The sequence below is a fragment of the Pomacea canaliculata genome, linkage group LG11, assembly GCF_003073045.1.
Source record: "Pomacea canaliculata isolate SZHN2017 linkage group LG11, ASM307304v1, whole genome shotgun sequence".
Classification (NCBI taxonomy): Eukaryota; Metazoa; Mollusca; class Gastropoda; order Architaenioglossa; family Ampullariidae; genus Pomacea; species Pomacea canaliculata.
The window spans coordinates 3,355,980-3,372,168 of record NC_037600.1 but is presented as its reverse complement, the minus strand read 5'-3'; the positions used below and the strand labels follow the sequence as shown (position 1 = coordinate 3,372,168).

General features: G+C 39.9%; 1 long non-coding RNA gene and 1 other non-coding gene across 3 annotated transcripts; one reads left to right on the top strand and one right to left on the bottom strand.

The window, feature by feature from the left end:
• The first annotated feature begins 4,910 nt into the window (after positions 1–4,910).
• Trnaw-cca lies at positions 4,911–4,982 on the top strand. The gene has a single exon. It is a non-coding gene; the product is annotated as a tRNA-Trp (tRNA).
• A 3,364-nt stretch (positions 4,983–8,346) lies between these two features.
• On the bottom strand, positions 8,347–13,542 carry LOC112575354. Of its 2 annotated transcripts, none has more exons than XR_003101615.1 (3): positions 12,645–13,542; positions 10,474–10,544; positions 8,347–9,545 (listed from the first exon to the last, which is right to left on the bottom strand). It is a non-coding gene; the product is annotated as an uncharacterized LOC112575354 (long non-coding RNA). The 2 variants fall into 2 exon arrangements; XR_003101616.1 differs by having other exon boundaries at positions 8,347–9,499.
• Between the last annotated feature and the right edge of the window lie 2,647 nt (positions 13,543–16,189).

Genomic DNA, 16,189 nt, shown 5'->3' with positions numbered 1-16,189 from the left:
TAGAATCCAGCTTATATTACTGTTATACATGTTCTCCTTTAAAAAAACTAAACTACCGTAACCGTGCTTTTATCTTAGCCACCTAATTATCGCAGCAGCACCTGCACGAACACGGCTGTATGTACCCAGCAAGACGGTCCGGGTATCGCAGGTCAGCCTTCGCACTCTGTATGCACTGAGTCAAACATTCCCTAATGGCTATAGAATAATGTTCCCACGATAAGCATATATTGTGAATACTTCAAGTAAATACATCTGCCCACCATCACAAAATTTCATTTATCTGCTTCTAAGCGGTCTTATTGCACTATGACTACTTGACTTCCGAATTAGGAGAAACGAGATGGTGTCCCTGTGAACGCCCATGGCGCCTGCTTTTACCACTATTACAGCTGTTACACTGCTGTAAGTGGTTGTCGATGTGGTGGTGAGGATTCTCTTTTGTTTCCGCTGCTGTTTTTATGTAGCCACATTACATATGCTCAAAGGTTGACAACTTCTAAGCTTCCAGTGCTGGCGACAGACAAATGACTCATGCCTGCACAGTCTTCCTGGAGAGGTTCTCGTCAGATGCAAGCCGGTGACCCTGCGGAGAAAGGGTGCCAAACGTGCAGGTGGATGAAGCCTAAACTTTGCGATTTAAAGATCGTTCTTAACCATCATTACGAGAAGGGCACTGACGTCTCCAAAACTCAGAGGCTAAGGGTCACAGCTTTGACCAACCTTCAGCCAGCTCCAAAGTGGGGATTACATGCGTTGGCGCCTTGTACAAGTGCTCGACACACAAATGGGTGAGGTGTATGTGTGGTAGGTGCATGAGCCATTGTTTGCGCAAGCTCACACAAAGCACAGGCGTGCTACTACTAGGTAGTTACACCACAGCTCCTATGTTTGGTTATGAGATCGCTGACATAACGACCTTTTGATGACTATCTTTGTGTCTGAAGTACTGAAATATTGGTATCGGGGGTACAGAAACTATTTGGACTCCAACTCATACATTGCGAGCCCAAGCCTGTCGAAAAAAAATCTTCTCCCAGCACCCAAACTCCCAACACAAAAAATAGTATGCACGCATAACACAAACAATCACACAAAAATATGCTTATTCAAAAGCCAATGAATGTTGTATCGAGACCCTCACAAGCCATTTTCAACAATCAGTCTCAGCAAAGGTTATATTCATAATTATAGAAGTCAAGCGCATTCACGCAAAGCCGTAATGAAAACATAACTCATACGAACATTCTTCGTGCGTGCAGGACCAACAATTAAATCAGATCGGGTCAGCCATAACAGACCATACTGATTCAGTTTAGAACAATACTCATTCATTCGTTCCTTGACTAGTACGGATTGTAGAGGAGGCATGTCAGCTGACAAGGCCCTACACTCACACTATATTGGGTGATAGTCGGCATGTTCTGCATCGGACGACCACTCCCCACCTTCACGTTCGTAAGCCATTTTTTCCCCTCTGACCTCCGCGACTTTGATCACCATTCAAGATACTTTAAAGGACATTCTTTGACAAAGTGTCGTGCCGAGTCACATGGCTGATGCCGCTTGACTGTTGCTTGTACGGATTCCTGATGAGTGTGGTGACCATGCTTCGTACAAAGTTATTGGTTTTATTTTCTCTGCTCGAGATCCGAATCAGTCTCCTCATGCACTCGTGTTCCCGAATGCCTGGATTCTCCTCTCCGTATTCGCAGGAAGCTTTACATTTCATATCCGTAAAGTTGGATCGGTGCTACAGGGACTTGTCCAGATTGTACTTTGTGGTAATGCTAATATGATTCCGCCAGACCCAGTCCAGCCTAGCCATTGCCGCTGTTGCTTTTGAAATTCTGATGCGGGTATCTGTCGTGGAGCTGACGTCACTGGAGAGGGAGGCTCCCAAGTACTTCAAGCTGCTAACCTCTTCGAGTCGTACTCTGCTCACGTACGTAAATGAGTGGAGTGCAGTCCTCAGTGCTGTGTCCATTCCATGTGCGTTTGAACTGTCCGTTGGTAAGGTCTCGCAATCCTCTCTTAGTTCCTGCCATCAGGTCGATGTCTCTGCTAGAGAGAACGTGATCAGGGGTCAATGTTGGACCATAGAGGAGGGAATTGCAAGGAGTAAATACACTGTAATATGATAAACCATCGCCGTCCGGTTAAGACCTCAGTTATCGAAGACAGCAGTGGCTGCCTTCTCACAGAAAGCATTGCTGTACTCAACTGATGAACTAATATTGTAAAGACCCGTACAGCTTCCAGTTAAAGATGGACGTCAACAACCTCCCAAACAACCAGATTAGAACAAACGAAACGGCAGACCTACTAGCAGTACTGGAAGAGGTCTAAAGAGAACGTAGGAACGCCTGTGCTATTTGAAAATTTCCTGGAGAATAGCATGCATGAAACCCTCCAGGTCCATCACACTTCCATCGGTGGAAGGCTGATTTGCATCCTACATTTTACAGACGATATAGATCTTTCAGCAAACACTAACAGAAAATTGCAAGACATTACCCGGTCCTCAAACAAACTCTAAAAGATATAACGGATGCCTTTCGGCATATTTTGTAAGCCTAAGCAAACTTATCTCCAATGCGCCCCTAAAAAGCAAACAACTTGAATATAAACTAATATAGAGATCGCATATAACAGCCTACTTGGTCGTTCCTCTAACCCACATCAGTAAAGTTGTGCCCGTACCCAACTTTGGGCAGTAACGAGAGCACTACGTTACGAGGGACAACAAATCAACATTTCATTAACTTTTGTATGATGTTCTTGTTCTCTTACATTTCCTGTATTTTTGCATTTGGAGCTATATTGCTCCAGCTCCACACCCGGAAGTAGATTCATCCACACGACACTTTCTATTTTTAGACTGCTTTGCGGACGCAGATACGATGCCCGCGATGATCATCTTACAGAGAACGTTGGCGGAAAGCGAGGTACCTGATGTTTCTAGGAGTTCCTACTCTACACAAAATTAAGCCATTCATCACACTGGAAGACAAATTCCTTCTGTACGCCCTCGACACGTTTTGTTTTCTTTTTATGTAATCTACCAGCTTACTAGGCAACAGAAAATTGTGCATCGGAGACGAAGTTCGTCCTGGAAGATCGCACACCACATAACAGCGATGTCCTTTGGTTGGCAAGTTACGCACCCTTGCTCAGTCTCGTTTACCAGGCCACGGCTTGAACTGTTTTTAATTAACTGGCGATGCGGTTGAGGATATACTGCACATGCTCGCTGGGAAGAAGATTAATGAAGATAGCAGGATTTTGCTTTAATGGGATGAGGCTGAGAACAAACAGACGTAATGGCCCCGACGACAGTTACCAACTGATTTGCGAGAGGAGCACACGGCGAGTTTCTTGCGCTGATAATCATCTCATGAAGAAACAGCGATGAATCATGGCAACGAAATTTCTTTAATTATCTCTGTGAACGTGTCAACTGTTTGTGTCGTTCTCACTTGACTTCGTATCAAAACTATAAACATTTGCGCTGCTCGGCATTTAATGGAACTTTCGCTCAATACCATGACCCGAGAGGCATACGAATTTACCAAGCGAATAAAAAGAGGATTAAATAAAAAATGTAAGTCATAAACTTATACAATATTTAGGTAGATCAGAGTATTAAAATGCGCATTCAACGGTATGTGACCTGAGCAATACTGTTACAAAATGGCAGTAAGAGATTTGGGTCATCAGAGTTTGATATTACAGACCACACTTTATTTCTTCTATTCGATCATTTTGTGTTTGGCTTATTATTAGAAAGGGGTGACATTCCGGATCAACAGTACATATTAACATAGTAAGACCTCGTATTCTCTATCTCCTTCCGAAGTGATTACTAAATAGTTAAGGTAAGAACATTGCCTGTTGGTTAATTTTTTTGTTCGTGCATTCCTTGTCCTTTTTTCATACTTATGAGGAATAGTGCATTTGAGTAGACACCCCGTGCAAGACTTGCCAATCTACACATGAGCCGAGAAAAATTCCCGATTTAGCGTTGAATGTTTGCCTAGAATTTATCTTTTTTTCTTTGGAGAGGGGGTTACTTGGGAAATTGCTCTTGCATCCGCCGCTGCTGGCGGTGAGCCGGTGATGTAACCAGTGTGAACAAGAATGCTTTAGCAGTTCCCCTTCCCCCTCCCAGTGAAGACTTGCAAACGTTCATTACTGTACACGGCAACCGCGCATCATGAGTTAGAACCCTCAAATAGCACTTTATCTTGTCGGAAGAGAGGCATCACAACTCTTTGGGTGGAGGTCAAGGGAGGATAATTTATAACTGGCGCTTAGCAGGAGTCACATTTTTGCTTAAACTTTTGCGGGGAGATTAGAGGAACAGAAATGTTAATGAAGCTGACATCGCACAATTGGTAAAAAGACCGTGATTATGACAATGGCAGTAATTGTGAGATCGGTAATGATATAAACAATTGTCGCAATAGAAGTAATTGTTTTTCTCAAAGGACGGGACAAAGATGACAATAACTATGAAAATGATGCCGATGCTTGATGGTGATATGGGGTGGCGGTGATGGATCAAATGACACTTGCTAGCGATAGGGAGGATAGAAAAATATAGTGGGTGTGTTGCTTTAATTTACAACGACGCAAAAATCACATGTACAACTTTAGGAGGTCTCATAAAGCCATGGCACTTTTTACAAACCGGAAAAAAGGGGCTGAAATTAAGGTTTGGGTTATGGATGGTTAGGCTTAGGATTTTCCGATTTCATAATGTACGCCATGACGTGTAAATATATATATAACAATATATGCCAACGCCTCATGAGATCTTCTGAATATAAGTATCACTATTATTACTAAATTATCACTATCACAATTTTAAGGCTATAGCAAGATAAGGACTGGTCAATGACGAGCGTGACTCCGTGGCGCAACGGTAGCGCGTCTGACTCCAGATCAGAAGGTTGCGTGTTCGAATCACGTCGGGGTCAGCAAATTTTATACTCACTGTTTTTTTCATTAATTTTTTTTTTTTTTTTTGATTCTACACATTGGTGAAACTGTAGTTAGCTACATGTGCGGGTGAGTTTCATCTTTTTGTTATGTGCTGCTCTTACACTAAGCCTGTGTTATGTTTGTAGCAGACGAGTATTAATATAGTTCTGTCAAGGTTTTTATTTCTTTAGCACTACTCTCGTCCCTTTTTCTCTCAGTTTCGCACCGATTTGCGCACTGACCTACATTGTTGTCCTCGACGTCTATGGAATATTCACAGCACCAGCAGTTCACTTTTAACAGAAACTCACTGAGCATCTGCATCAGACACAATCCTGGTTCGACCTCGACCCGACTGAAGATATCACTGACCAAATATTTTGACATCAGAACGTCAGTCGGAGAAAGTGAGGAATGGCTATCAGCGCTGACATGTTGAGACCCTTGTTTGGATTCATACCGCCATCACAGAACGAGTAACTAGGCGTCAAAATCTTCACATTGGAAGTGTGATCGGAAGCAAGGCCCTTCATTCTGTCGCCTGGACTTCATAAGTATGCCTGCGCAAACTGTACAATTTCTTTCTTGCATGTGATAACCTTTTATTATTATGTTTTTGTTCTTATAAAGTCATTTCGTCATTTTCTCCAAGAAAATATCGATTTCTTCTTGTAACTATTTTACTACTTTTCACACATCTCCAGGGTTCACACATGTCTGAAAATAAGGACCTTCTAAGGACCTGGAAACCTATTCTAAGGATCATTCAAGGATGTTTTCATAATGTGCAGACAAAACTAACAACAGGTCATCTGTCGCTCCTTTTATTTCATGCATTACAGATTAATAGATTGAAGAAAGAGGATACAACGTGGTGATCAATTTTATAAGCAATTTTATCAAGGCTGAAGAAGTAATTTTCAGCTCTATGGTGTTCCTTATTTTTCTAACATTTTTCTGTTTACACGTGTGCTTTAAAGTACCTTCAACCATGGAGGCAATATTCAAAGATACATTGCAAACACCCAACTGCGTTTTTATCTTTTTTTTTTTTTTTGTCCTAGAATATGCAGTGTTCGTAATTTTTTCTTGTAAACTGCACATTCCAACTTTCCAGGTATGATGACTTTGTTCCCAAGTTCTTAAGGCCAGCAGCACTTTAAACAAATCCATAAAGTGTAAAAACCTATATAAAGAGGAAGTTTGAAATATCTTTTTCGGTAACAGAAGCCGTTAAAGAAACGGTTCTTATCCAAATGAGATTTCTGATCTGGATGGTGATAGCACAGACAACTTGCACTACAAGTAACTATGATTGTTTAAACTGTCTTCCTGTAGTTTCTCCTTATTCTTACTAAGTTCAGTTCCTCGTGTTTTTTTCACTGTTCGTCCTCTCCCATTCAGACCCTCCCAAATTTACAAACTTATAAGTACCTGATGAAGGACTGTACGCACTCTGACCTCTTATATCCTACCTTTCACATTTTCTGTCATGTATTAAGCAGTCAATAACAAGAGAGGCTGTTAAGGTAGTGATCATGTGCTACTCTTTCTGTAGATGTGGATTCCCTTGGTGACGACACAAGGGAGAAAAGAACAAAAAGAATGATTCTCATGCCACATTAGCTATCTTTTCGTTATAAAACCCTAAGACTACGTACATATGTAGTCAGTTCCACATGAAGTCAATTACTTTCTAACCCACGTGACCGGCATTAGTATCTTGTTGCGTGGATCGAGTGACTGCTAGAACATGCAGGCATGTAGATTGGATGGGTGTGTAGAGCCACCTCGCCACTCTTTAAATCCCAGCCAATCCTCCTGTTGAAGTTGCAAGCTCCTCGCCTCCACCCCAGACGGGGTCTGCGGTCACTAAGCTAGATAAGCTGTGAGCCTCACTGATTGATCAGTGGAGGCAAAGCCCAAGCGGCCCATGTGTGTTTTGTTCCTAATTGACCGTTATCTGACGACAGCAACTCAGCGTACGTTGCACGATGACGTCCGTAGCTCGAAGTCGGAGGCGATAGAGGAAGTTCCACGTGCGTCATGTATCTTGCTGCGGTTTATTTTTTTCTTTTTCGCAGTACTGGCCTACAATACAGATGACTGCTGTATATCGCACAAAAGATAATTATCATCTTCAGCTGGCTTTGAAGAAAACTTAGCCATTGCATTAGAATTAGTATCTTACATATGCAACCCCCCCCAAAAAAAAAAACAAAAAAAACCTCATAGTTTCCAAAAGCCTGAGGTACGGGTTTACTGAGTTATAAAATACCCACCTCCAGTTCCGTAAGTCTTGGGAACGCCCCGACACTTGTCATTTCCTCCGTACAATATCGTCTTGCGTTACAACTAGGTCAAAGGTCACCCAAAGGGCTGGCCTCGCCCACGCAATGCATTATGTTTTCGAGCGAACGACACGCCTGTGTGATTATTTCATCAAATGTTCACCTGAGACGTCCGCGCGGCACCCCTTTGTTTACAGGTCAATAGGATTCCATTTCAAGAGTCGTGATGAAGGATTTTGGGTAAGCACAGGCTTCCGGTGCGCTTAAGTGCTTTCCAGTCGATGGGTACATTGCAATGTACGATACACGAGTTGACATTAGGCTGGACCTCTGACAGAAGATTGCGGATTTTTTCTTCATACACTCAAAGACAGACAGAGATTTGTTTAATCGGACGCTCCCAGAGAAACATCAAACGTTAATGTTTAGCTTATCCAATACACATGTGCTTATACATTTATGGAGTGTATATCTTCGTTTTCATTCCATTTCTGTCAAATGACTTTCAAGGTTAAATTTTGAAAAGACGTTTGTAAACAGCAGCTTCTGATTAAGACAAACCCCCAATAAACAACTCATGGTTGAAAACAAATTCTCTTCCGAAGAAGCATCTTACTTGTCGGCTAAATATTCCAAATATAGTATGAGCATAGATATAGCAAACAAGTTATGCCCAGAAGTGTCTCTGTGTGATATAAACAAGAATGTTATAAGTATTCCCAGGTAAGCAAAAATTTGTTACCTTAAATAAACACACTTAAAAATACTAGTATTCATAAAACACGTTATCCAACCTATCCAAGCTGGGTAAATCTGTTATCCACCAACAACGCCTAAAATCTCGTAGTTGTGGCCTCGGGGTAAAACAGACAAAGTTGTTTCCCAAGCTTGTATTTATCAGGGAGATAAGGGTCTTTTCCGATAACTTTTTCCCTCCTAGAATGAATATGGCAAAATCAAGATTGATCGAGTTCAGCAGATACAAATACATAATTTCAAAAGACATAAATAAAGTGGATAAATACAACGGTACCAAACTCTTTGAGACAGCTTTTTTTTTTTTTTTTATTGAATTCATAATCGAAGAGTTACAACCGCTGTGATAAATGAAACTGCTCATTGATTCTTTTTCTGTTGACCTTTCCACTTTCTGTAAGGATTGAGAAGTCAATGTGAACGTTGTTATTGTTCTTGTGGTATCACACAACAACGATAAAACTACCGCAACACATTCGTTTTAACTGCAACGGTTCTCCTAAACACTCGGTAAACAACTGGAACCCCACTGTCTCAGTTTGTAAACAGGTTGCTACAACAGCGTAGTACGAGAAGGGAATCAGCTTGCATTTTTTTTTACATTTACACATTATTGTTTACGGGCAAGACTTGATTTGTCAAGTTAATACCTGTAAGATCTAGGGGCCTAGCAGGAATTAACTTTTCAATAACGTCTGGGTTTTTTCTCCTCAGTGAAGCATTTTATACACTTTAAGGCGATTTCGGATGTTTCCAATAGTGGGGAGAAGCAATCTTTGGCATGTGTGATAAATTTTAAAGTTAAAGTTAATAAGGGTCAGAAGATTGAGCAGGCATTGTGTTTTTTTTCCACGCAAAGAGAAATATCTGTTATTGAATGTTTTCTCTTTCAAGTGATTTATGTCAACGAAAATGGAAAGCATTGACATAAGTACTTTAAAGGGAAGCAAGTGGGTAAGAGACTAGTGTCAGACCCCTGTAACGCAAAGGGAGCAAGTTGCACCGGCCTCCAATCGGCTGTAGGCTTACATGGTGGGCATCGAATGCATCCAGTAGGCTTTACACTTACAGAGTCTGTAATCATGCTTAATTGTCAAATAGCAAGGTATTTTTTTACGGTTGCTAAGAAACTGGAAATCCTTGCTATGAAACTACTCAGACAGCTTAGAAACATCGGTCGTCGACATGACACAATGAGGAACACAAACTGTTGCTGATCGTATAAAAACAGCTTCAGCTTTTATTCCAAGCAGGTTTAATGACTAAGCACTATGACTCCACTTGTAGAAAGCAAATAAAAGGTAGGCAATCAGACCACCCGGCTGTTTCTGTCACTTGATGACTGAAAAGGTCCCTCTTGTGAGGTCGGAAAGCTTTGCGATAATGGCAACCACAGATGAAACATCTATTTGTTCAAACTTTCTTGCAAAGTGTCACTCTAAAATATATGCCGTATCTTTCGAAGACTGAAAAAATGTCCCAAACAAAAGGGACTCATTCAGTTTATAATTTCTGTCAAGAAGTAACAAACATTCTTGAAAATAAGACACGGAGTATAATCTATGATACAGGTTCTGGCGTATATCACTGATATAGACTACACATGCAATGTGCTTCGTAACACGAATATGAAAGGATTCCGATGAGTATCAGTATTGTAAACCATACAAGACTTGCTCTTTATCACAATAATAAACGAAAAAGATCTGGGAAATTTTATTGGTAGCAACATGAAAAGAATTATTCGGGATCAGCTTTCTTTTATGTAAGTACCAATGAAAAATTACCTAATCATTGCTAGCAGTAAACATGTAAAATATTACTTCTAATGTACTTAACAATTAAAGTAAAATGCATATTTTTTATGTTCATCGCATCTTTCTTGGTATAGATATCCATATACGTATTTTGGAAGTGTTGATAATTCTGAACATGTGTACAACGAACATCATTATCTGTGCTCTCTCAATCTCTTCTTTTTATTTCATCTCTGTAAGAGTGTCAATGGCTGAATCGACCTTATGTCAATAAAAGTGATTATAAATACTTTGAATTCTGGAATAACAACCGAAAGTTTAATATTTAAAATTAAAGCCGCTTTGAGTACAGCTGCACGAACTTTTGTAACTATTTGATTGATACTCATAATGTCTTATTGATATCCTCATACACTTCATATATGTTTAATTCTTAAGTAGTTTGACAGTCCTGAATCTGAGAGATTACACTGAATCAATGTTGATACTGTACAGATGTCTGAATCCACCTTGAGAGAGAGAGGCGTGTACATGCGTACGCACTAGCATATGAATGTTAATGCGATAAATTATGTTATTTTCTGGCGGAAGGGGTATTTTTTAAACACGAAATATATATTTTCCAAACGAATTCAACGAGGGGAGTAAGAGCTAGGATTGTGAAAAAGATTGTTTCTATTTACCTGCGCATTTTGTTGCACAGAGACAGCGAAAACATGGAAAACCAGTAAAGCCAGACCCAGACAGCTCCGGACTGAAAAATCACAATAAAGCTGAACAATATTTAGAATATATGTGATATCACTAAGTCGAAATTTGATCGTCTGTGCAGACGTCTGTGCAGACGTCTGTGCAGACGTTTATTTGCTTGCTTGGGGAATTCAAAATAAGACGAAAGCTTTGTTGTAGAAGATCAGACTCGCGTAAGCTCGATTTCGGGTAAAACTATGAAACGGGATTTAACACACGCTTCCTCAGTGACAGTTATCATTGGAGAGATCTCACACCAGACAAGTTAAACGTGGAGCCTTTAAAATGAGAGTCTTTCTCCATGAATCAGTGGAGTTGAGGAAGGTTAAGTACACACAAGGTGGTGTTCCATCGCGAGCTAATCTCTCCTGTCTGTGTAAGGAGGAACGTAAACTGTTGTTAGAAGCTCTGAGCCTAAGCCTTAATGACTTGTTGCGTATAAACTAACTGTTTTTTAACTCCGACATGAAAAGAGCAATGCTGGAGACAAACTTTGCAAACCTTCCACGCATTACATCATTTGACCATGCAGGACTTAAGTGCATTCGGAATTTTTTCCCTTGTCGTTTTAATAAGATTTAGTTTAAGAATGTAACATAAAAATAGAGTTGAAGGGTCGTCAAGCGGGTTGTGGCGAATTAACTGACAGGTAGTTGTAACTGAAAAGACGTTTTTGAAGCTATAACTTTTTCTAACTTTTTTTCAAAAAGCTAAGCTTTTATGTCATAACTGTTTTAGCGAACTTGAAAACAAGTGGATAAGTTCAAATCCCGTGTAGACGGGATGTCGTCGTCCGGCACTGAGACGCTTGTATTGTGATGTCGAAAACTTGGCTGGTGGTAGTCTTGGGATGATTAAGGAGTCTAGAATGTGGAAGCTACCTCGAATGGCCTGCTCAAAGGGGTACCTGCACCTTATCCCAGCCTGGCAACGGCGTTCTAGGGGTCCTTCAAGTCAGAGGTCAGAGGTAAGAAATGTCCTTATACTCCTTTCATCAGTGTACGCACGGATTGATAAAGCTTGATGTACACGACAGTCGATGGCCATTACAAGCAAATTATCTTTGGACAAAAAAGGGGTCTACTTTGCCTCTGTGGCTAGGCCCCCACGTGACATCCACAGGACGCGGGCGATTTGACTAAGGTACCAATCGGACATCACCAGCCGTTCAGTCAGAACATTTCGCCGAATAATTCAGATGCATTCAACTACATTGTCGATAACATTGTCAGACACACTATTCCTTTGTAAAGTTCTGATGTTCCTAGCCTCGCCAGAAGATTCTATCAACGTTGCGTGACAACTGTCGGGCATCTGATGTTGTGGAGCTAGACTTTAAATAGGCCCAAGTCATAAATCAGGCTGTAGGAGTAGTAGAAGAAGAAGCAGAACAGAGATCAGAGATTTCCTTAACAAAGGACAAAACTGGACTTAACTGATACCAGATTGTTTCAAGCCATTAAAGGTAGCAAACAGCACCTGCTAACCAGCATAGAAAACGTTTCGTTTTCTTATCGGACCCAAACACTTTCAAAAAAAACAAAAAAAAAAAAAAAAAAAAAAAAACTGTCCATTTTTTAAAATACGTGTTCATTTGGTCGTCTTGAGGATCAACATATCTTTCTCATTTTTCAGCGCTGTTCTGTTCCACAGCATAAAGGAACCCTTTTTACAACTTGGCATTCTACGCATACCAAGATGGTCAAAGAACTGACAGCTTCATTGGTAGCTGAATTTACGAGTGTACGTTTTGATTGGTGGCTTTCTTTATGAGTTCATCCTCTGATTGGTCGATTAAACCTCAGACGTCAGATGTGTCTTCTGGACGATTTAATGTTAATTATAATAATATTTTGTGACAGCCCCGTGATAATGAACGATAATGTTCTCCAGGCTTTGATAACCGATAGGGCTTCAAATAGCTCCGTTGCCCAGAGAGAGACCTCTGATATTCTTTGAAATGAAGCGATGACCGCCGCCAAAACAGGGAGTGTACTATTTGAAAGCTGCACGAGTTGCCGAAGTTTTCGTGTTTCTGGACTGTTTCATGACTGCCTTTTTTCGTTCGTGAGAGTTGTCGCGAGCAGAAATAAGAAGTACTAACCTGGTGAAGATCAAATAATCATGTTGGCATCGATCGATGAACCTACTCCTTGGATGTTGGACCTTAGCTCGGATCTAACCTCGTCGCCTATGCAAAAGAAAATGACAAAATGTGATATATAATACGACCAACAGTACGTGCGCTGACACGCGCGCTCGCGCGCACACACACACACACACACACACACTATCATTACAATAATGAAAATAAGAGGGAAAAATGAAGGAAGGAAAGAAATAAGCATAAACTGCTTCGTCATTTGCCATCATACAAACTGGTTTCCAACAACATGCTTTCCATCTTAATTTTAAACGGCTGCGCTGAGATCTTTGTCGTTTTCTCTCCCCCCCCCTCTCTCTCTCTCTCTTGCAAAAACTCCTAACTTACTACGTGGCACGAAGTTTTCGTAAACACCACCTTTATAGTCACACCTGCCGTGCACCTTGTGACCCCAGGATTAGGCAGGTGTATGAATAAAAAATTACACAGCGTTAAGGTTGAAGTCGACCATCGCGCTTTTTCGGGGCAAGCTTTGGGCTCTAGAAGTGTTAGTATATTCACTGATACCCAACCCAGCCTAGGGAAGTTTCTGACCGTCCTTCAGCGAATTCTGTGAAATAATAATAATAAGATAATGATAAATGCAAAATTTGTAAAGCTCATACTCACACTCCTAAGGAGTATGCTCTTAGCGCTGAAGAACAAGAACGAAACATGAACAGCATACGAGGGACAGGAAAACAAACAAATAATATATGAGCTATAGTCTCTTGACTATACTTGTGCAAGCGTTAGTATTTCCGTTCTAAAACATCGTTTTCGGAACGGCTAACATAAAAATTAAGAATGACACACAAGAACGAACACGCCAAAAAGAAAGACAATTACGATACTAATTTGTCCCTCACCTCCTCCCCCCAAAAAAAAAAAAAAAAGTAAAATAAATAAAAAGCAAAACAAAAACAATCCCAACACAAGAGCTTGTTTGAAAAACTTCTCATCATCAAAAGGGAAGCTTAGTAAGAGAATAACAAAACACAGAAAGGCATTAAGACACGGAAACAATAGCGCAAAACGATATCCCTTCACCTAAAGTTTAAAAGAGTGCATGAAACTAAAGTACTAAAAAATTTTAACTTGACAACTTTACTGTCAATGAATTACTCATTTCAGCACAGGAAAAGTTCAAGCACAATCTTTACAGTAGAGAACAACGTGCTGAGCCACATGTCTATGCTCAGATAAGCATCTTCACTAATTTTATATTCTAAGCCAGCTAATCTATCTTTTTGACCATCAAAAATAGCAAAAGTATTTATGATTATTTTGTTTATTAATACTCACAGTTTAAAAGAGAGAAAGATAGGTATTCAGGAATTAAATTATTCTATACCATGCAACTTAATGAAGCAAGAGATATAGAGAGAGGGAGTTTTACAACTGAACTTTTAGAAGAATAATTTATGTTTGTTTTTTTTTACTAGTCTCCAGTAATAGTCTTTGTTTTTGCATGGTTTTCTTTGAGGGGAGAATGAAGTAAATGCGGAGAATGGATTAGCGAAGAAGATAATAAGGCTACATGTTGCAGTTGCTGTGGTTTTGTACCTGCGATTTGTCATGATTCCTACCCGTCTCCCGTCACTTTTTTGCTCACAACGAAGAGTAACGTTCCATTCAGTATTGGTTTTGAGTAGTATACAGCATTCACATTCCACTGCTGTGAAAAGATCGACCTTGGGAAGGTTACAAAAAAATGTAAATGCCACCTTTCGGCAAAATAAATAGTATGTTCTTATCTGCCATTTTAGTGTCATTCCTGAAGGTGTTAGCTAATGTCTGACGTTTCGGTACTTGTTACATAACGTGATTAATTATCAACAATATATTTTCCACCACATTGCATGCATTGTTTTGATTCTATGCCCACAAGAAAACCTACTCAGCGCCATTATAGTTTTAATTTAAGAATTTCCAAGATGTTTTATTGATTAATGAGTTAGAAGGTATGCATGTTTCTTCTCGATCCTCATCGCCTGCTGAGAGTTTCCCCTCGGTGATGCACGTGATTTCTTTCCACAATTCCTTTTTTACCCGGCGCGGTGCAGGCGCGATAGTCTCTCTACCTGTGATGCATTAAGTAAAAAAAATGAAAATAAAACAAAATACAAGATCAAACGACTGGGCGAGGATTGACAAACCGCGGCACGTTCTGCTCATGCTAATTACAGCACGTGCATTTCTTTTTTTTAAACGAGGGAAGGGGTCTTCACGCAACGGGAGCTCTTTGCGCACGAGGGCGTCGCCGAACAGATCTTATCCGACGAACGTGTCGGTATCGCGTGGTACTGACTTGCTGCAAGACATTTGTTGCGATCGCTTATCTGAGTCAACACTATCAGGGCGTGTGAACAGTTCACGCCTGGTGACAGCAGACAGTGCAACCAAAACCCCTATTTAAGACTGACCTTTGAATTTCCTTTGTCGGACCGACCATAATACTTTGCAGTCTAAATCACCATCTTGTGCCATCGTATTTGTCTACAAGAATACACATAAAATGAAAATTTAGATAATAGTTTGTAATTTACAAAGACACTAAAACCAATGATCTGGGATTTGGGGTACTGTCTGAAAGTTATTTTGAAAACAAATACATTTTTTAATAAATCGTTCATTACAGTCAAAAGTTTCATCGCAACCACTTGAAACATATTTTTGATGATGATATGATGTCGAGATAGTTATTTTATATATTTGATTATTCCATCACAATTTGTTGTTAAAAATCTTTAAAATAAAACTACATTTTCTTTTAGAGTGTAGTCACCTTAAAATTTTTTATATTTAGTTCGGATAAGTATATTCGGTTAATTATTATCATTGCCCTTTGGTCAACATTGGTCAAGCCCAGTGACCTTAATATATCATTCCTTTAATGAGCCATTTTCCGGTAAAGAAATGTAAACTAAACTTTATAAATTCACACGACAACAAAAGTAAAATAATCACTGATGCAGCAGAAATAGAGGCTACAGCTATTAAAAACTGATGTTAATTTGTGTTTTATCTTACCTTTTCTGTTCATTGTTTTCTTTGTCCTGTTGCTTCTTTTCGACGTTGACTGCTTCTGTGAATTTCTGTGAATGCTGCCTATCCTCGGAAAATAGTCCTAATAATATTTCTATACTCTAAACACTATTCTAAGTAGTAATAACGATAAATTGGTTCTAATTACTTTATTTCGTTGTGGTAATTAATAAATTTTAATGCACTTATCTTTTTGTCTTTCCCGCGCCGAAACCTTTGGTCACATGACCATCGAAATGTGCGAAGGCTTATTTTCAGGCGCCTTCCTCCATTGAGAAGTACGTAATTTCCTCAACAAAATTGAATAAGAATGGTTTCTCCCATGATGAAATCTAGATTAACATTAAAAAATATGTTTAAAATGGCAATTACAAAGGCGAAAGCCTTACTGAAAGAAGCGCGGTTTCAGGATTACTACGCGCTATATACTTACGGATTGTTCGTAACCACGGACGTAT